This window comes from Trachypithecus francoisi, unplaced genomic scaffold (genome assembly GCF_009764315.1).
Source record: "Trachypithecus francoisi isolate TF-2019V2 unplaced genomic scaffold, Tfra_2.0 Contig01474, whole genome shotgun sequence".
Classification (NCBI taxonomy): domain Eukaryota; kingdom Metazoa; phylum Chordata; class Mammalia; order Primates; family Cercopithecidae; genus Trachypithecus; species Trachypithecus francoisi.
The window spans coordinates 13,018,766-13,026,505 of NW_022681435.1; positions in this window are offsets into that span (position 1 = coordinate 13,018,766).

A 7,740-nucleotide genomic window follows, 5' to 3' on the forward strand; every position below is an offset into this window, starting at 1 on the left:
TCATCGGTCTGAATAACATATTATATTCTTAAGTAAAATAAATTTATATTTTTAATCCATTTTTATTCCTTTGGATAATTATTGTAATAAAATGGTATTAGGTAAACTTGGGATTATATCATTAACTCATATATGGCAATCCCTAATTCTTGTCAGTATGCGGCTTAAGTGTTTTTGAAAATGTACGGCCGGGCGCGGTGGCTCAAGCCTGTAATCCCAGCACTTTGGGAGGCCGAGACGGGCGGATCACGAGGTCAGGAGATCGAGACCATCCTGGCTAACATGGTGAAACCCCGTCTCTACTAAAAAATACAAAAAACTAGCCGGGCGACATGGCGGGCGCCTGTAGTCCCAGCTGCTTGGGAGGCTGAGGCAGGAGAATGGCGTAAACCCAGGAGGCGGAGCTTGCAGTGAGCTGAGACCCGGCCACTGCACTCCAGCCTGGGCGGCAGAGCGAGACTCCGTCTCAAAAAAAAAAAAAAAAGAAAATGTACAAAAATTACTTGAAAACGTAGTGTGATTTTACATATAGTATGTATTTTAGAGAATGTGCACTATTCAATAGATCAACATAAAATTCATCAGTTTGAAGGGTCAGATATTGATGAATAGATGTGACTGTTAAAAATACTTTGATTTTATTATTTGACTTATGCCCAGTGAAAACCATCTATAAACAAGTATTTGTTTCTACTTTTAGCCAATTATATTCTACTTCAGATTACCATTTTTGTTTACTCTGACCAGGGATACATCAATTAAAAATATATACATATCAGGGGGATCACTTTAGTTGGTAGACTAGTGGAAATTATGAAAATTCATTTTAGCTAAATATTTCATCATGTAGTAAGGTAAAATCATGACCACTCCAAAAATATCTATGTCTTAATCCCTGGAACCTGTAATTATGTTAGGTTTTACTGCAAAAGGAAATTAAGGTAGCAGGAAAGTTAACAGTGTGCTATGGACTGAAAGCTTACATATTGAAGCCCTTTCTTTCAATGTAACTTTATTTGAAAATGGGGCTTTTAGGATAATTAAGGTTAAATAAGGTCATGGGGTGGAGTCTTAAATCTAATAAGGCTGGTGGTTCTACAAAAAGAGGAAAGAGAGAGACCTCTCTCTCTGAGCACACACACCATGGAGAGGCCATTTTAGGACACAGAGTGAAGGTGGCTGTCTACCACCCAAGGACAGAGAGATGCTGGTGGGAAAAATAACTGGCTTTAAAGACAGAGGAAAGGAATCACAAGTCAAAGAAAGTGAGCAGCATCTAGAAGTTGGGAAAGGCAAGAAAATAGATTCTTCCCTGAATATGGAGAATGAAATACAGCACTGATGAGATTGTGATTTTTCACACAATAAAACTCGTGCTAATTTTTTATCTTCCAGAACAATAAAATCACAAATTTATATTTTTTAAGTCATTAAGTTTGTGGTAATTTGGTAGAGCAACAATGGAAACCAGTGCACGTTGAAATGAGTTTTTAAACAATCAATATTCTTACTGGATTTCTGTTTTATTATTTACAAATATGGCTAAGTAACTTCACATGTTTGGTGAAAAATTGTTACAGTAGTAGTAACTAGGGTGTTTCTACGTATCTTTTAAACATTTATTACATATAACATTTCAGTGAATTGCAAGATTGAAACTATATACCAAACCTGGTGAGTAGAAGCTATTATGGAGAATTTAGAAGAGAGTCTTTGACAGTACTGGCACAAAAAAGGAAGGAAGGAAGGAAGGAAGGAAGGGAGGGAGGGAGGGGCTAAAGAAAGAAAAGAAAGAAGAAAGGCAAGGAAGGAAGGAAGATAAAAGGAAAAGAAAAAAAGGCAAAGAAGAAATAAGTGCCTCTGTGCGATGACAACTGTACTTTGTTTTTCACAGTGTTCTTATGAAAACACACCTCTTCAAAAGTATCTAAAAAACATAAATACTTCACTTTGTTAATTTATAGAAAACTAGTTTTTCTCATGTTTCTTTCTCTTATTTATTTAATTTTGCAAATACTTTTTACAAGAACTTTCTACATGTTTCAGGTAGTTTTCAGCTGGTATTTGTTATCTTAATATAGGAACAACTCAATTTCTTATAAACATTTCTTAATTGTGATATGTTAGTCACTGACAGCATTTTAATTCTGTACATTTTGTGAACATTTTTAAGATAGTAGAACCACCTTTCAGTACTCAATTAAGTGTCTATTAATATGCATATTTCCCCATAGTATTCACTATGTAGTTAATGTTCAGGTCATGTAGAAAATATTCATTTATGTGACTATTAAGCACGAAAACATTGATAAGATGGTATTTACAACTATAAATCACACGAATAATTTTCTGTAGAATAAGGAAAGATGAATATGTTAAATATGTAACTTGTATAATTTTTTAAATGACTCTTGAATTCCATTGCAAAATTGAAAATACTTACCCTTATAATAGGAAATTAATCACTATACGTTGTTTTTTTAATGGGTTGCTGAAGGCAATCTTACAAACATAAAATCCCCACCTGTATGAAATTCTAAACCCAAACACGACAAATATGTTAGTAGCTTTAGCATTCGTGACATTACCAGTTCAGGGACAATTTAATGAAAACTGGAAATATCTACAAAGCATTGTCACTCTCAATGTATATTCGTTTTGCAATTAGATACCATAGCGTTTTAAAAATCAAAGGTAGAGACATGAGAAATGAACAGTTCACCTTTGTGACTGGGCAACCCAATCAATGACCATTAGCAATCTTTACTCTGAGAAGCTGCTGCAGTATATAGTCATCTGCTGGATGAGTTTTAAGCGAAGACATGATATGAAGAAATCTAAAAACAGCTTAGAAAAGCTGTCTTTCTGCTCTTTCTTAAAATGTAATTATAAAAATCATTATTTAGCTTCTGGCAAGCACTTTTTCTTTTGTCAGCCCTTTAGAGCCTTGACCTGAGAAATAATTTTTGTTTATGGAGTCTGTTTGCAAAATGCACCACAGGTATTGCTTTTTCAACAACTTCTTAGTTCTTAATTTCGGTGAATTAAAACTTTTTAATATGTTGGAAATTATTTGAAATTCAATTTTGTGCTAATTTCCATGTTGCAAATTAACCAATACTAGGATGCTTTTATGAATTCTGGATTATCTAATACCTCTTTTTTAAACAATATTTTTGTTCATATGATATACTTGGCATGTACAAGTTATCTTCTTATAATTGCAATTTTTAGGCCGGGCACAGTGGCTCGAGCCTGTAATCCCAGCACTTTGGGAGGCCGAGACGGGCAGATCACGAGGTCAGGAGATCAAGACCATCCTGGCTAACACAGTGAAACCCCGTCTCTACTAAAAAAATTCAAAAAACTAGCAAGGCAAGGTGGCAGGCGCCTGAAGTCCCAGCTACTCGGGAGGCTGAGGCAGGAGAATGGTGGGAACCCGGGAGGTGGAGCTTGCAGTGAGCTGAGATCCGGCCACTGCACTCCAGCCTGGGCGACACAGCGAGACTCCGTCTCAAAACAAAAAATAAAAAATAATTGCAATTTTTAAACAAAGCCTAAGGTTTCTAAATATTCTATGAAAGGAAGATACTGGTCCTTTGATTTAAATGGGTTGCTTAAATTTCTGTTGCAAAAAATGTCGTGTCTGTAATTGGAATAGCTAAGCTATTCATTCCAGAAAAATTACTTTTAATTGAGATATGAATACTGATTTTTGTAGTGAGTTCTTTTTCTTGTAGAAATAAAAATTACACCTTTCTCTCATGTAACGTGTAGAATGCTAAGAAGTATAATAGTAATGGATGATGAACCTAACAATTATGTGATTTTTATAGTTTGGATATTTGTCACTATAACATTGAAATAATTATAGAGATGAAGATGTCATGAATTGCTCATTTAATAATAATTTTAATAACTTAAAAAGTGAATTTTGATGACCCCATAATTAGGTAGAAAATCATATTATAATACTAAATCAATTACAATGTATGAGAACACAAGATTGTGTGGAATTGAGGAGCATGAATAAAGTTTCATAAATTAGCAATGTCCCATATACCAGATTTTAATATCTCTTCAGGTCACTTTTTTAGGGAAAGGCTTTGGGCTATGTTAAGATAGACTTTGTATACTTAAAATGTGTAAGCCCAATAGTTACAAATCAAACATTTCACTAAAACAAAAACTGTATGAAATGAGCACAAGATTGCCACAAATCCTTTGAAATTACCAAACTTGTATCAGATACTTCTCACTACAGAGAAACTTGTGTAAAATTATAATATTCTATATAAATTCAACCCATTTAAAATGAAATTTTTCCATTGAATTTATTCTATTAATGCCAGAATAGAAGCTTTCTATTTGCAAAGGCAAGAATTGTGATTACTCTACAACCATTTTATTTCAATAGTGAATGGATCATACAGGAGGTTTTATATGTGTATATATATGTATGTATATGTATTTTATATACAATATATTTATATGTAAATACATAACATATATTTATATTATATATCTATATATTTTATTATATATTATATAATAGTTTATAATTTATATATAAAATATATATTATATTGTACATAATATATTATATATATTTGGTTGAATCACATAAAACTTCTACTGTGGTAGGTTCAGAATTTCATATAAAAGCAATTTCTGATAGATCAGCCAACACACAGAAGAGTATTAGGTAGGTAGGTAGGTAGGTAGGTAGGTAGGTAGGTGTGTAGGTAGGTAGGCAGATTGAATAATAGGAGAAGTAAGACCTGTGTCACACCATCATCCCAGCATTCTGGTTAAGTATAAGGACTATAACGTTGTCAGTATCTAACAAGCCCTCATATACCCTTTTCCATCTCTTCTATCTCTTTACTTTTATGCTAATCACTTCCTTGGGATATCCTGTAATTGTATTATTTATGAGTGTATCCCTAAATGACATATTTTTAATTTATAAATTTTTAGCTTATGTTTATGAGTTTTTAAAGAATGGAATCAAAACTATGCAGTCAATATTTAACTTGCTTCTTTTGTACAAATTTGTGTTCTGAAATTCATACAAGATTACATCCATAGCTGTGGTTCACTTCTGTGTAATATTCACCTAAACAAACGTACTTTTTTCTTTTCATGATAAGATTGGTAAGTTGTTTTCTCATTTATCGCATGATAAATAATGCTGTGTGCACATAGAGCATGTCATATAGATTTATAGGATATACACCCAGTCTCTCCAGGTAATGTTAACTTAGGCTACAGTTCTAAACAAGGACAGGATTATGATTGCAATTTATCAGGGATTCTTTTTTCCATTCCCTGTGTTATGTTCAGTGTCAAGGTAAATTTCTGTATAATCATTTGAAAGTAAGAGAAGGTCGTTCACTATTCTACATATGGTCACATTTACATTGAAGGTGTAGCACTTATGACTCCACCTTTATGTGGATACATTTTCTTTTTTGGGGGGTTTGTATTGCAAACAAAAATACAGGTTGCCGAGTTAACATTAAATTTCAGATAAATGCCTTTTTTAAAGTATAAATACATCCCAAAAATTGCATGGAGTATACTTATACAAAAAAGTTGTTATTTATCTGAAATTCAAGTTTAATTGGCTAACCTGTATTTTATCTTGCAACTCCATTTTAGATTTCCCATCTTAGGGAGATCTTAGAGTTTTTTTCTTCTGCTCCCCAAGTTTGAGAGGCTGTCTGAAACAAGAAAATGCACTATGGACAAAAGATACCTTTATGTTCCACTTTCCACACAGTTCTTGTTTTCACATAGATCTTTGCCCAAAAACTTTTTACAATATTGCCAGTTGCTTATTACTGCAGAAATTTGATGAAATGAAATTTTCTCCATGTTATGTGGTGTGGGGGCTTTCAATGACTGGATCATCCTTTACCAAAAATTTAGCTTTTATTTATATCTTATGTTTGCATATGCATCATTTGTTGAATGTTTCAACATGAGAAAGTGACCAAAGTATTTTGATTCAGCAGAAATATTTAAATGTAATTTGGAGATTTTATAATGATTTCCATTCCCTGTATTTTTCTACCTCTGGTATATTTTACTCTAGTAAATGACCAGTCACTAGAGACTCAGAGAAAGCACCACACTGCTAAGGGATGAGAGACATCACCTAGACATATTAGCCGCCCCCTCTTCAATTACCCTTTCCCCCTGCAGTTCTCTTACCCTTCTGTGTATGGTAGAGCTACCCCCAGGCCTCCAGTCTCTGAACAGGCTCCTACTCTGAGAGACTACCCCACATGCAAACCTCTCAAGGCTTTTCTCAGGAAAGCTTGTGTTTTTCCTCATCATGTGTTTTCCCTAGATCAGCCCCAAACTCCTGGAAGCCCTATGATTATTGACATGTTAACATATTTATCAGATCTGCTCCTTCTTCACCAAGTTGATGTCAATGTCCAAAACGAAGTGTTCATCAGTTTTTGCTTGGACTAATTTCAGTATCTAATTCTCCCATTCTCCATTCATCTATCCTACTTTTAGTAAGAGATGTGTTTCTGAAAATATCTACTAGTGATACTTTTTAACTTATTTGGTGATGTCTGTATATTGATTTTCGAGAATATGAACATTTTGGGAAACTATAAAAGACATTTCACAATCTGTCTTCCTACTAATTTAACAGCCTCCTCTACTATCTCTCTTTTTCACAGTTGATTCACCAGTCTGCAATGCAGTAACTGGAACACACTTTTCTTAAACAAAAATACTTGGTGAAAGGACAAACAGTTATACTTGTGAATAAAAGCTTCACAAGTTTTAGACTTGATGTCTGGGTGACACTTATGTGTGAGGGACTGAAATGGTGTTTTTTATTATATACATTCTCCCAGTGAAAAATTAGAGTATACGTTCCTGTGCTAGTATGAACATTACCTGCTCTCTTTTAAGAATTATGTTTTCTTTATTCAATCAAGTATAAGCAGAGAATGAACTGCCCAAGACAGAGGGGACTTGTTTTGAATTATGGGATAAAGAATGAGATGCTTCAGTGGAAGCTGAAAATAATGCTATTAAATAAAAATGAATTAGATAAAAATAATTTTTAAAATACGCTGGAGGGTAAGGAAAATGAAAATAAGAGGGAGAATATAAGACTAAGTAACTTTCCTGGTGTGCCATGAGTCATTCAGCTGTGTAAAAGGAAAGTAAATTATCTAAATATATCAGGTGATCCCTAAGTGTCAAGAAAAGGGTTTACACAAGGTTGAGAGAACCTCCAAATGTAAATATTTCTCAGAAAAGCTTGGAATACTGAAAATATTACCAATCAAAAAGAGGGCAGTGAAGGAGCAAGGACAAAGAAGGTTTCTGAATAGCCTCTCGTTAGTGTTATTTAGACTATGCATTTAAATGTGTATATTCATATATGCATATATATGTATATAATTTGTATTTTATTCCTGAAAATTATAGTGCTTCTATTTATACAAGGTTTATGAGGCTGGTAATGGGAGATAGCGTATGATAGCGCAACATTTATTCCCAGTCATAACACCAGGCAAAAGGCAGAAGAATCATAAAAATTCTTAACTTGGATCATCTTGAACAATAAAAAAATTTTAAATGCAGTTTTTGTAAGTGTGTGTGTGTGTGTGGTTGTGTGTGTGTGTGTGTGGAGAGAGAAGTAAATATAACTGCAACACACAAGCTAGAGCCATCAAAAATTAGTTTTCTATAAAGTAGTAT